Source organism: Heptranchias perlo, unplaced genomic scaffold (genome assembly GCF_035084215.1).
Source record: "Heptranchias perlo isolate sHepPer1 unplaced genomic scaffold, sHepPer1.hap1 HAP1_SCAFFOLD_60, whole genome shotgun sequence".
In the NCBI taxonomy this organism is placed as follows: Eukaryota; Metazoa; Chordata; class Chondrichthyes; order Hexanchiformes; family Hexanchidae; genus Heptranchias; species Heptranchias perlo.
The window spans coordinates 3,293,140-3,306,350 of NW_027139623.1; the positions used below are offsets into that span (position 1 = coordinate 3,293,140).

General features: G+C 46.3%; 1 non-coding gene and 1 pseudogene across 1 annotated transcript; both read right to left on the reverse strand.

The window, feature by feature from the left end:
- Nucleotides 1–504: 504 nt before the first annotated feature.
- Nucleotides 505–13,211, reverse strand: part of LOC137316688 (zinc finger protein 585A-like) — a 188,808-nt pseudogene continuing 176,101 nt past the window's right edge.
- On the reverse strand, nt 9,705–9,776 carry trnag-ucc (transfer RNA glycine (anticodon UCC)). Its single transcript has one exon. It is a non-coding gene; the product is annotated as a tRNA-Gly (tRNA).

Consider the following 13,211-nt stretch of genomic DNA (forward strand, 5'->3'; position numbering starts at 1 on the left):
GACAGTATTAAACGGGCGGCACGTGACCTGGCATCATTTACTCGTCTCATCCACCTCATTTCCGCCAGGCGGGGATGATTAAAATCGGCCACACCTTTCCTGGCCTACACCCTAGTATTAATCTTGGAAGCCCAAAAGTTGGTCCGTTTTCTCAAACTGCATCGGTTCACAACACGTGGAGGGAAATTTTGACCATCGCTGGGGGCTGAGCTGGTCGAGCGGATCACCCGCTGCTTATAGTACCGGCCCGATTTTAATTTCTGCTCCGTCAGTTTACCGCCCAAGCAGTGAAGGTGAAATTACCCCTCCGTCTCTGACCCCAAGGTTCGACAGGTGTGTGAAAGACATCAGACAGTGTTTGCCAAACACTAACATGAATGTGGGCGAATAGATCCGTGTATTCGGGTAAAAGGTGAAAACCCTCTCCACAGAGACCAGGACCTCTATACCGTGGAGTCGAAGAGGTTTCACCCCCAACAGCTCGGTAACACAGGACACTGTACACTACGGGCAGTTCCCCGGGACATACACCAAGACAGATATCAACTGCTGCTGGTAGACCATCATTTCCGTTAAGGTGCCCCCATGGTCCGCCCGAAACCGGCTGGACTTCCAGCTGAAGGAGCTGTCCACGACCGAGTACTGCCGACTGGTACACTCCAAGGTCCAGGAGTACGTGCTGTGGGATGCAGTGAAGCGAGGTGCGGTCTGCGTAAAGGCTCTATGGGGAAAGGCCACCGTGTAAGGCCATTTCACCTTGTATTGTGCAGCATGTATTAGACGATATGTACTGTGTGTTGAATTGTAATAATGGAACCGTAGTTTGTACGATCTGTATTGTGTTGTTTTGAATTGTAACTGTGATATTAACATTGAACTGTGTGTATCCATCAATTTTATGAAATAAATATATTTTGAATTTTTTTTTTAAAAGATCGAGTCTCACCGTGTCTGTTGTTATTGAACAGTGAAGAGTGGAAATAAAGCCGGACAGTAAAAATGTGGGGAGTTAAACAAAGACCATTTATTGCAGGCACCAGGTGAGAAATTGGATTAATTTCTTCATGATGAGAAACTAAAGACAGTAGAGCAGCAATGGGATTTGGGTGTCCAGGTACACCAATCAGTAAAAGCTAGTGCACATGTACAAAAAAAATAAAGATCCCAATTTCGAGGTTGTCATATCCCAAGGTATCGCTATCAGATACCTAGCCAACTCGCTGGAATTTGCTGATACAATCAGGCCCCACTGCTTCCTTTGTTGGTCCATTCCATATATCTGCATTCAAGAAGTTGTTCAAACATTCTGCTCATCCTATGCCCCAGGTAGAGAAGACTAATAGTGGCATTATGTGAGTTTGGACAATTCTGTTTTTATTTGCAATTTTTTCCCTTTTTTTCTACATTTCTATTTTAATTTAAATCTTCCAGATTTGGCATTTTTAAACAAATTCTACAAACCCTGTGCGCAGTGAGTGCTGACTCCGAGCAATTTGATTGACAGCTCTCACCTCAGCCCCCTCCCACTCCTCTTGGGTTGACTCCTCACATCACGTGACACGCGGGAGCGTCACTCAACGTTGCGCGCTGACGTCAAGCCGCGTACGTGCGCTGCGGCCAGGGAAGCCGCGCATGCGTCGCGCGGGTCGTGTGCCACGTTCCCTTAGCAACAGGCCGGCGCCGGGAGGATGACGCCGGGCGGGCGGTGCTGTGGGCGGGGGCGAGGCCGACAGAGGGAGGGCCCGCACCCGGGAGTGGCCTGAGAGGGGAGGGGGGGGGGTGACGGGGGGAGTTACTCGGGGACTCCTGCGGGCCCCGTGAATCTGAACTCTGTCAGCGGCCGGTGTCGAGCTGGGCTCGGGGGGGAGTCACTCTCCCGCCTCCCCGCCAAACGGGCCGTGGGTCGGAGCCCTAAAGTGAGCGAGAATCAAACAGCACAGAGAGAGGCCGCTCGGCCCATCGCACCTGTGCCGGCCCTGTGAAAGAGGCCGCTCGGCCCATCGCGCCTGTGCCGGCCCTGTGAAAGAGCGATCCCATTAGTCCCACTCCCCTGCTCTTTCCCCACAGTCCCGCAAATTTCCCCCCTTCAAGGATTGACCCGATTCCCTTTTGAAAGTTATTATTGAATCTGCTCCCACCGCCCTTTCAGGCAGTGAATTCCAGATCAGAACAACTCGCTGCCTAAAAACATTCTCCTCATCTCCCTCTGGCTCTTTTCCCAATTCCCTTCAATCTGTGTCCTCTGGTTACCGACCCTCCCGCCAGTGTCAACAGTTTCTCCCCATCGACTCCATCAAAACGCCTCCTCATTTTCAACCCCTCTATTAAATCTCCCCTTAACCGTCTCTGCTCTAAGGAGAACAATCCCAGCTTCTCCAGTCTCTCCCGGGAACTGAAGTCCCTCATCCCCGGGACCATTCTGGTAAATCTCCCCTGAACCTTCTCTGCTCCAAAGAGAGTAATCGCAGCTTCTCTATTCTCTCCACATAATTATTATTATTATTAATTGGGTTGTGCTGGGTATCTGGAAGCTGTAATTCGGTGAGTAGAAAGCAGTGGGAGGATAAGTCTGCAGATTGATTTTGGGAGATGGTGAAGACGCGATCGTGGATTCAGACAAGGGAGGGAGGTGGTCTTTGAGACCGTCCGTGCTCTGTTGTAAGATCTCACTGTGTGTGTCTTGTTCCAGCCGTTCTCATTTGTACCTGTGACCTGACTGGCGAAGTCTGCGAACTCGACTGCTGCTGTGAACCTGACTGTTCCTCCGCGGACATCAGTGTCTTCCCCACTTGTCTGCCGGGCAGTGAACCGTTAGTTTCTGTTTGTGTGTTACTACATTGGCACCCGGTCCGACAAAGGCTCGATTTTAAGACACTCATCCTCGTATTCAAATCCCTCCATGGTCCTCGCCCTCTCCATATCTCTGTACCCTCCTCCAACCGAATTAATCTCCACCGACTACCCCAGTTCACTCCACCCTATCATGGATTCTACCCCACCCATTTATCTCCGCCCACAGCCCATATACACTCTGCGCACAGTCAGTGCTGGGACACTCAGTCCTGTTATACACACAGTCAGTGCTGGGACACTCAGTCTTGTTATACACACAGTCAGTGCTGGGACACTCAGTCCTGTTATACACACATTCAGTGCTGGGACACTCAGTCCTGTTATACACACAGTCAGTGCTGGGACACTCAGTCCTGTTATACACACAGTCAGTGCTGAGACACTCAGTCTTGTTATACACACAGTCAGTGCTGGGACACTCAGTCCTGTTATACACACATTCAGTGCTGGGACAATCAGTCCTGTTATACAGTCAGGGCTGGGCCATTCAGTCCTGTTATACACACACTCAGTGCTGAAACACTCAGTCCTGTTATACACAGTCATATAAATAAATAACTGGAAAAAAAGAATGAAATCTCCAGGACCTGATGGTTCCCACCTCACGGTATTAAAGGAAACGGGTGGGGAAATTGCAGATGCATTAGTCATAATTTCCCATAGCTCTCTAGACTGAGGAATTGTGCTTTTGGATATGAAATTTGAAAATGTCACTCCGTTATTTAAGAAAGGAGGGAGGGAGAAACCAAGAAAATATAGACCTGTCAGTTTAAAGTCAGTTGTTGGGAAATTACTGAAATCTATCATCAGAAACAAAATGAGCTGTTCAAAGAGAGTGAAGATGGATTGTGAAGGGCAGCTCATGTCTGAGTAATCCAGTTGAACGTTTTGAGCTCTCTAACAAGATGGACAGGGGATTGAATATGGATGTTGTCTGTATGGACTTCCAGAAAGCATTTGATAAGGTTCAGCACAAGAGATGAATGAATAAAAGTGCACAAAATTGAAAGTTGCTTTGTGACTTGGGTTGGAATTGGTTGGGTGGTCGGAGAAGAGAGTAGGGATAAAGGGAATGTTCTTTGATTGGCGAATTTTAAAAATCGTATCCCCAGGGATCTGTACTCAGCTTTTCACCATATTTATCAATAACTTGGATGAAGGAATAGAGAGTTGTAGATCCAAGTTTCCAGGTGACACTAAGTTAGGAGGCACAGTAAGTGGTGTAGATGGGAGCAGGAAGTTACAAAGAGACAGTTTAAGTGAATGAACAAACTGTGGCAGATGGAGTTCAATGTGGGGAAGTGTGAGATCATTCACTTTGGATGCAAAAAGGAAATATTGGAGTATTTTCTTAAAGTGAGAGACTGGGAACGGTGCAGAAGCAAAGGGATTTGGGTGTCCATGTACACAAATCACTAAAAGCTCGGGCACAGATAAAAAATCACAGACTAATGGAATGTTGGCCTTTATCTCGAGGACTGGAATACAAAGGGGAGGAAGTGATGCTTCGGAACAAGAGGGCATAAGCTTAAATTTAGAGCTAGGGCATCTAGCATTGAAATCAGGAATCTCTTTTTCACTCAAGGGGAGTGGAAATCTGCTCAGGCTGATTGAAGTGGACCCTGTGATATAATAGAATTTTCTGTCCTGTCAGACTTGGACATCTTGTAGATCCATCTTTTAAAAAGGTGGAGGAACTCAGTTCAAAGATGGATTCCACTCATTTCATCATAAGTCCTCAAACTGCTTGTCTTATCATTGAGATATCAAGGACTAGAAAAACTGTGTTTAAAAGAAAGCTGATTTATTTGACACTTGTACAGAATTCTGATACTGCAGTCCAGTGAAATGGATTATTAACATCAGAAACAGCCCCCAACTGCCAGAATGAACACGGTTTACTCCTGAATGCGATTAACAGCAGTGATAACAGCAGAATCCAACCAATGCAGTCACATGTGAACTCGCTGGTGTATTAGTAGGATTGTTGACAGAGTGAATCCCTTCCCACACACGGAGCAGGTGAACGGCCTCTCCCCAGTGTGAATACGTTGATGTCTCAGTACATCCCTTGTTCTTTTAAAGCTCTTCTCACAGTCAGAACATTGAAAGGGTCTTTTATCAGTGTGAACATGTTGATGTTCACTGAGGTAGGATGAACGAGTGAATCCCTTCCCACACACGGAGCAGGTGAACAGCCTCTCCCCATTGTGAATATATTGGTGTGTTTGCAGGTTGGATGACTGACTGAATCTCTTCCCACACTCAGTGCAGGTGAACGGCCTCTCCCCAGTGTGAGTACGTTGGTGTGTCAGTAAATCCTTTTTTCTTTTAAAGCTCTTCTCACAGTCAGAACATTTAAAAGGTCTTTTATCAGTGTGAACAAGTTGATGTGTCAGAAGGCTGGATGACTGAGTGAATCCCTTCCCACACACGGAGCAGGTGAACGGCCTCTCCCCAGTGTGAATTCGCTGGTGTCTCAACCGGTGGGATGATCGAGTGAATCCCTTCCCACACACGGAGCAGGTGAACGGCCTCTCCCCAGTGTGAACTCGCTGGTGTATCAGGAGGCTGGATGACTGAGTGAATCCCTTCCCACACACGGAGCAGGTGAACGGCCTCTCCCCAGTGTGAGTGCGTTGGTGTTTCAGCAGATCACTTTTTCTTTTAAAGCTCTTCTCACAGTCAGAACATTTGAAAAGTCTCTTATCAGTGTGATCAAGCTGATGTTCAATAAGGCTGGATGACTGAGTGAATCCCTTCCCACACACGGAGCAGGTGAACGGCCTCTCCCCAGTGTGAACTCGCTGGTGTGTCAGCAGGTTGGATGACTGAGTGAATCCCTTCCCACACTCATTGCAGGTGAACGGCCTCTCCCCAGTGTGAGTGCGTTGGAGTTTCAGCAGCTCATTTCTGCTTTTTAAACTCTTGTCACAGTCAAAATATTTAAGAGGTCTCTTATCAGTGTGAACAAGTTGATGTTCAATGAGGCTGGACGAGAGAGTGAATCTCATCCCACACATGGAGCAGGTGAATGGCCTCTCCCCAGTGTGAACTCGCTGGTGCGCCTGCAGGTGGGATGACTGAGTGAATCCCTTCCCACACACGGAGCAGGTGAACGGCCTCTCCCCAGTGTGTCTGCGTCGATGAGTTTCCAGCTGGGACGGGTAATTGAATCCCTTCCCACAGTCCCCACATTTCCACGGTTTCTCCATCCTACGGGTGTCCTTGTGTCTCTCCAGGTTGGACGATCAGTTGAAGCCTCGTTCACACACAGAACATGTGTCCGGTTTCTCCCCGCTGTGAATGGTGCGATGTTTTTACAGGTTGTCGAACTGGTTAAAGCTCTTTCCGCAATCAGTGCACTGGAGTTTACAAAAGTCCTCACTGTGAATAAAGAATAGAAATTCAGAACAGGCAATTCTAGTTTCTATGGAACATTCTTCCTGCTCATTCCCCCAGACTGTAAATCCCCGTCTCACACACTCACCCTCCTCCCTCTGCTGGAACCCAAACCCATCGCACCATCTCCAACATTTGGGTTGGGTTGGAGGCCTTGAATCTGAGTTGGGAAATATAATTGGAGAAACATGATTCAATTTAGAAACTAAACTATTCAAAATCAAAGAACATGGATTATTGTAATTAATATAGTCCTTTCACGCCTAGTGGGAAAGAAGTGATGTCTGGGCTGCGGATGAGTGTTTGCGCCCGGTTACACAGCGTGTCCCTCTCTCTCCGCTTCAAATTCGCTTCCTTTGGCTCACGGCCTCATTCACGCATCCAGCTGACTGCAGCCCTTTAAAGCTCGACTGGAGTCATCCTTTGTTTATTGACTTGACCCATTGCCACCCACCTTGCCTTGCAGCTTCATCCCTTTTTTTTGCTTCATCACTCCTGCCCTCCACCCTATCACAGACCTTCCCTTTTGTTCTTTCCCTCCCCGCCCCCTCTTTCCCTGCCTCTCTCCTTGCTTAAAAACTGTTAATTCTTTCACTTCTTCAAGTTCTGACAAAACCTTAACACTAATCTGAAACGTTAACTGTTTCATTCTCCGCGGATGCTGCCCGACTTGCTGAGGATTTCCAGCATTTTCTCTTTATGTTTCACATTTCCAGCATCCGTAGTATTTTGCTTTTGATTGCTGAACCTCGCCCTTTCACACCCCATCACAGAAATATCGGCGAGGGTTTTACAATGGCGATAATCTTACCCAAAATGCCCCGCGTGGTAGAATACGGTCTATCTCAATTCGAAGGGGAGCAGCGCGCAGCCGCGGGAAGGGCCCATGGCCAGAGCATGCGCGGTTCTGGTCCGAGACACTGAGCGGGGCCGAGCGGAGTCTCAGCAACACCGAGTGCGGCTCAGAACCCGAATCAGAGCCGGGGGGCCCGGCGGACGGGCGGCCCGGGTGCCCTTCGCACCATTAAACCCCTCACCCAGCGCCTCCCTCGTCCCACCCACCGCTTCTCGGTTTCTTCTCCTGTTTCCACCGAGTCCGACTCGCGACAAACTGCAGGACCGAAGCGTTCCCAGAATGCAGGGCGGGCCTGTGGAGCATGCGCAGTCTGATTACGAAATCAGCGCCTTGGAGAGATAGACGGGTTTCTGGGGCGCGGGGGATTGTGGGGCCTACGGCCACCATTAGTCACCGGGGGTCGGTCAGTGTTTTTTTGCCGACGTCGCGCACAGAAGCGTTTCTGGAAATACGGACTGAGGAATTGAGGGTCGGTTTGCTAAACAGACACTGACCGTACAATGTGGAACAGTGTTTCACAAACATTTATCCAGTTTCACAAACATTTTTCCTCGTGACCCAGTGGAAGGGAAACACTTCCCCCAGGGATCCAAAACAATAATATCTTCCGGCTGGAGTTTTCATCAAATCCCAATAAAGGTCAGTCCATGCTCTTCACTTCATTTCAAGTAATAACTAAAATTAAACATCGACGTTACTTGAAAAACATTTGAAATATTGTGCAAATAGAATAAAAAAAAGTTCAGGTTGAGTTTCACTTACTTAAGGTGACGGATGGGTCGGCCTGTTGTTCATGATCTCGTTCCAATCTGGATCACAAGATGAAAGCGCTCCACGCATATCAGGCACGGTTGATTCGGTTTCTTTCTCTTGTTTTTAACCTTCTCAAAGTCGAAAATCCCAGTTCGCAGATGTAGGTTTTTGTGAACGACAGGAACAACGGAACACTAATCTTACTTACAGTGGATCATCTGTGAAAGCACTGATCCAAAAATAAGACAAACTGAATGACTTGAGGCGTGTTTTCAGTGCGCTGTCACAGGAGAGTCGCACCAGCCCGTTTTCTTGATCAGGCATCAAATTTAGCTTCATTCTAGATTCAGGATTTTCGAAAGCAAAAGGATCTTTCACCCAACGCTTTTGCATCGAATTTTCAAATCCCTCTGCAGGGAAGTAGTGACTAAAATGTTCAGACAGAGCAGCGAAATGTAACTGTATGACACAGTTCATTTCATTCCCTTTATCTTCGTCGATACGGTTCTCTCCACCCCAGAGGGTTGTGGATGTTCAGTCGTTTAGTGTATTCAAGATTGAGTTTGATAGATTTTTGGACAAGACAATCAAGGGATATGGGGATCGGGCAGTTAAGAGCAGATGATCTATTGAATGGCGGAGCAGGCTCGAGGGGCCGTAAGGCCTACTCCTGCTCATATTCCTTATGTTCTTATCCTGCCAGAGGTGCGGTGCCCAGAACTGAACACAATACTCTAAATAAGCTCTAACCAGAGCTCTGAATAACTGTGACATAACTGCCACTCATTTTTATTTCCTGTCCCTTGAAATAAACATCAAAATACCATTACCATTTTAACTTATTTTTGCACCTTTTAGTGAATTCTGTACTTGATCTCATTAACCCCTCTGCTCATCCACAGTTCCTAGTTTCTTGCCCTTTAGAAAATACTCTGATCTATCTTTTTATGGTCCAAAGTGGATGATCTCACACTTCCCCACGTTGAACTCCATCTGCCACAGTTTTGCCCACTCACTGAATCTATCAATGTCCCTTTGCAACTTTCTGCTCCAATCTATAATGTTTACGGTGCTACCTAACTTAGTGTCATCAGCACACTTGGATATAAGGCTCTCTACATAAGAATATAAGAAATAGGAGCAGGAGTAGGCGATACGATACGCGAGCCTGCTCCGCCATTCAATCAGATCATGGCTGATCTTCGACCTCAACTCCACTTTCTCGCCCCATCCCCATGTACCTTGATGCCATTAGCGTCCAAAAATCTATCGATCTCAGCTTTGAATATATTCAACGACTGAGCATCCACAGCCCTCTGGGGTGGAGAATTCCAAAGATTCACAACCCTTTGAGTGAAGAATTTTTTCCTCATGTCGATGCTAAATGGCCGACCCCTGATCTTGATACTCTGACCTCAAGTTCTTGACTCTCCAGCCAGGGGAATCAGCCTCTCCGCATCTACCCTGTCAAGCCGTCTAAAAAATTGACACGTTTCAATGCGATCATCTCTCATTCTTCTAAACTCCAGCGAATATAGGCCAATTTTACACAATATGTCCTCATAGCACAATTGCAGCAAGTCCTTATTACTCTTATATTGCAACACCGTTGCAATAAAAGCTAACATATCATTTGCCTTCCTCGCTCTGGTTAGACCCTTGGTAGCTCACTATTTCCAGTATATTTGTCATCTATTCCTTCTATAGGAAAAATAAATTAACGTTGAAAACATTTTGCTGTAATTATACCAGTTCATGTTTTGGAAACAATATCCAGCTGAACTGCAACAAATTCGATGGCAAACTTAATGATGGAAATAATTTAATAAGAATACTGAAATGCGATGGCCGGGAATCGAACCCGGGTCAACTGCTTGGAAGGCAGCTATGCTCACCACTATACCACCATCGCTGACAATCAGGGATGATCAAATTGCTCTCAAACATCAGACCCTGAACAGACACTGCAGGCTGTTGGATTTTGTTCTTCATTGAAACTGGTTTCTGACGGATCCTTTCTCGCTCTGTTGCAGTTCCCGTTTCCGCACAGTCGATGACGCCAACCCCCAATCAATGGAAATTACACAACAGCCAGTAATTCTTCACCTGATATCGGACTGAAGAGACAGTCGATACCTGCAATACTTGACCGGCTGGAAATACATTTTGCCGCAGCTCACATCAGCCATTGAGTAAAGTTAGATAATTACATTAAATCATTATGGAGACCTGACTACCAGCTGGGCACGAATGGCAGCTTCATATTCAAGTCTATAAGATCGTTAGAAAGGACAGAGAAATAGGGAAAGGAGGAGGAGCAGCAATATTACTAAAGGACAATATTACAGCAGTTCAAAGATAGAATATCAGTGAGGGTGAGCGGGCAGTGTAAACACTCTGAGAGAGACCCAAGGAGAGCAAGGTTCATGTAGTTGATGCAATATATTTGGATTTTCCGAAGGCCTTCGATAAGGCAATGCATTGTCCACTCATGGCTAAGTTCAGAGCACGTGGGTTCAGGGACAGGTGATAGAATGGTTTGCAAGCTGGCATCAAAACAGAAAACAGAGAATAGAGGTTAAGGGTAGTTACTCAGATTGTCAAAAAGGTGGGAAGCGGAGTTCCACAGGGATCGGTGTTAGGACCACCGTTCACAATTTACATGAACAATTCGGGACTCGAGAATCGGAAGTACAATTTCAAAATTTGTGGACGACAACAAATTGGGCGATGTAGTTAATACAAAGGAAGAATGCATCAAAATGCAAGAGGACATTAATAAAGTTGCAGAATGAAGAATAAGGAGGTCACACACTGCTTGGATAATAAGAGTCGAAACGGGCTAGAGTAGCAAATGGATCTCGTGGTACAGATATAAAAATTACTGAAAGTAGCGACGCAAGTTAATAAGGTCACAAAAAGGCAAATCAAACACTGAGATTCATTCTAGAGAGATAGAATTGAAAATCAAAGAAGTTATGTTAAAATAGTATGGAACTTTGGTTCGACCACACTTGGAGTACTGTGCACAGTTCTGGTCTCCATATTATATAAAGGACTTAGAAGGTGCAAAAAAGATTCTCATGATACGAGAAATGAGAGGATATTCTTATTGGGAAATGCTGAACAGACTGGGGGTCTTTTCACTCGAAAAGAGAAGGCTGAGGGGTGACTTGATAGAGGTCTTATGATAGGGTTTCATAGGGTAGACATAGAGAAAATGTTTCCACTTGTGGGGAGTCCAAAACTAAAGGTAATAAATATAAAATAGTCGCTAATAAATCCAATAGGGAATTCAGGAGAAACTGCTTTACCCAAAGAGTGGTTAGAATGTGGAAAATGCTACCACAAGGAGCAGCTCAGGCAAATAGCACAGGTGCATTTAAGGGGAAGCTAGAGAAACACATGAGGAAGGAAGGAATCGAAGGGTATTCTGATAGAGTTAGATGAAGTAGGGAGGGAGCAGCCTCGTGTGGAGCATAAACGGCAACACAGACCAGTTGGGCCGAATGGCCTGTTTCTGTGCTGTAGTTTCGATGTAACTCGATGTAAAGGCTCTTTTCAGAGCCACCCACTGTATCTGTGAAAGGGCTGGTTACTGTCTGAAGGGAGACGCTGATATCATGCTACCAGCGTGGCTTTGAGCTGCTTTATTCTCGTTGTAGCCGAGATGAGGTATTAATGGGACTGGAGTCAGGGCACCGACCACAGTCCGGTAATTTAAATGGTGACTTATGGACCCCAGTCCACACATCACCAGATTTCTTGTGTTTATTTGAAATACTTGCCATGCTGGGCTCGTAAAGCATCACCAGAACTGCTCGACTAACCTTTCTACATCTGTGGGATTCAGCGCTTCGCTCCCTTTCTGTTCTATTTTGTTAGATTATTTACATAACGCATTAAACACACTGGGGAATCATTGAAATGTAACTCTGCACAGAAACAAATAACAGTGAATTGCCTGGTGCTCAGGAGATCAGAAACATTACTCGCCTTTCGTCTTGTTGACTAATGAACCTAGTTTAGAGTCCAGCTATCCGCTTTGGTTCCATATGGGGGATTGAACAGAGAGGGAGGGAGCGGAGGAGACAGTGAAAAACAGAGCAGAGAGCGGCCTCTGATCTTCCAGCTCCACCTCCAGCTTTCTCCATCCGCCAATTTCAAACCGTTTATCGATAATAGAACCGAAACACAGCGCTCCGCACAAACCCTTACAGACTCGGGCTTCATATTCAAAGATTTCCAGAAATCCGGAGCTTTTAAATAAGCCCCGTTGCAATTAACAGTCAGTAATATTCCTGCCGAAATACAGTCCCTTCGTTAACAAGTCAACCCGCCTCCTTCCATTTCAGTCCCAGACCCGATTCTATCTCCCCACACATTCCCTCCCAGACGGGTTCAGCAGTTCACAAACACTTTATTCCAGCTGATGTTGAGAATCTCATCTGTTGGGGTTTGAGTTATGACGCGGAGTTTCTCCACCAGTGTTACCTTCTCACAGAGACACTTGCCCTCAATCTGTGAAAAGATGATGACCTTCAACTGGGACTGGAGCCGAACACATCCCCAGTTACAGTGAGGCCCGGCCCGGACATCCCATTCCCTCTGTTTTATATCAGACAATATCACACCTTCATGTCCAGCATTAGAGAAAGACAAACATACACTGTCAGTCTTACACTTCCTATCAGTGTGTTCATCTCCAGCACCAGAAAGCGAGATAAAGCGAGACAGATACGGTGAGAGATAGCGCGGAGAGACACAGTGCCAGAGTATCAGTTGCAGACTGAGCTGCAAAGCCAAGTGTTATCCAGAAAGATCCCATTGGAGAGACAAAAGATGCAATCTCATCTCTCACTGATATTGGACCAGATGCAGACACACTATTAATCCCACCCTCAGTTCAGAGAGTGAAAAAACAATGGGCCACATTTAACTCTCTCTTGCCTGTTGTACTATATTCTGTTTTGCAGCAGAGGGACGTTCGGTATTACTCTCAGTCATCGAGAGTATCACTCTGATTAAATTAATCTGGGACTTCTGCTATCGGATATTAATCCTACATGGTCCCGACAAACACACCGACTCACTCTTTCCTCCATGTTTTCCAGGATTGGTTTGAGAAATCCTTCCTCCAGTTTCTTCCTCACGCGTCAGTTTTATCAGTAAAGAGTCCAAGAATGAACAGAGCCCATTGGCTCATTTCAGAGCCGCCCACTTTATCACTGAAAGGCTCTTTACCATCAAAAGATACCGAGAGAAACAGCAGGGATGGAAACATCTAGTTTAATAGTTAGAGATTGTAAAGTCAGTCTGGATTCCAGCGTTAGGCACTGGTGGAATC